Raw genomic sequence first — 1,566 nt, 5'->3', positions numbered from 1 at the left:
GGGGGGGGGGGGGAAGCCGGCTGCCACCCCATTCAGCTGAATAACTGTCATATCCCATTTGCGAGCCCATGTTGTACGTGGAAGTCATTTCCCTATTTTGTGAAAATACAGATAGAGATGCCCACAATAGAAGAGATGGTGTGTATCCGTATAGTACATAACAATAAATATAACTTTGCTTTATTGTGACGCTGAAAGCCTGGAGAACACCTTTGCTCTTCAGACTGTTATATGAAGTAATACCTGTCTATGACTCAAGGCTGTATGAAACGTTTAGTTTTATCTTTCAATGAGCTTTCGTCTTCTTAGCAAAGCTGTTGTTAAGATGAGTGTGAGACAGCTTTCTTGTCACTGAACACACACTTGTCAGATAGAATCAACAACAACAAAATCTCCCAAAATCATAGGCATTAAAACAAGTGCACCACAAGAAGAAAAATGAAACATGAACGCTTAAAAGAAAGGACAGATCTTTATATCCAGATAAATTCTCTCCCTGTCCATTTCTCCTCCCATGTGGATATCAAGAGCAGGGAGTGAGAGTTCAGAGGACCAACTGTACATGCTTACCCGTTACGGCTCCTATAACACTTTAATGACATTGGAAATCCTCTATTTCTCTCTCTTTTTGGGCGTGTTGTAGCACTAAATCCTCTCTTATTGAGGCGTTAGTAAAGTGGCATAAGGAGAATATCCCTGTGCGCACATTATCACCCAACACTGTGTGGCCGTTCGTTGTGGAAACGGGGCTAAGTTATCCCATAGGGTGTCATTTGTGTGTAAACATGTGTGCCTTCATTTCCCCCCCGGATCTGTGGTTTTGGTCTATTTACCAAGAGGAGCAGGGTTGTGCTTTAATATAATCCTCAGTGTATGTTTGTCTGTGTGCGTCTATACGGTTCATGCTTTGTGTGTGAATCTCACTGTGTGTGTGTCATTTGTTAGTTCTCATACATGAGCACCTATCTTTTCATTGTAATTGAGCATTAGGTGCTAATGTACAGTACTTGTATGTTTGTGTCTTCTTATTTGTGCCAACATGCATAAGTAAGTATATGCAAGGTAGTATATCAAAGGTATGGCTGCAGTGTTGCCGGGGGAGTTCCTGCGTGCGGTGGCAGTCTTGTTTGTCTTCCGCTGCTGCTCAAACAATGGCTCCCCATGGGCCAGCTCTCCGCGCCTAATTGAGAGAGAGAGAGAGAGAGAGAGAGAGAGAGAGAGAGAGAGAGAGAGAGAGAGAGAGAGAGAGAGAGAGAGAGAGATTTTTTACACCAGAGCTCTCAATTACAAACACATTCACTAACAACACACCCAGCACTACCATACGTTGACAAGGAAACACACACATGTAGCCACTGTTCATGTCCTAGTAGTCTGTGTATCAACACACACACAAAGGCACACACACACGTCTGATGAAGAGGCAGGTGCACTTAATAAAGCAGCACTAAGAAGTCTCTCAGGTAAACCAAATAAGTGTTCTGTTGTGTCTGCGACGCCTGGAAATGTCTCTGAGAGTGTCCTTCAGGATGGCATTCTGTTTTACTCCTATAAGATCTTGTGCTT

The sequence above is a fragment of the Notothenia coriiceps genome, unplaced genomic scaffold (genome assembly GCF_000735185.1).
Source record: "Notothenia coriiceps isolate Sejong01 unplaced genomic scaffold, NC01 NC01_scaffold00013590, whole genome shotgun sequence".
Lineage (NCBI taxonomy): Eukaryota > Metazoa > Chordata > Actinopteri > Perciformes > Nototheniidae > Notothenia > Notothenia coriiceps.
Note: the sequence above shows the minus strand (reverse complement) of the source record.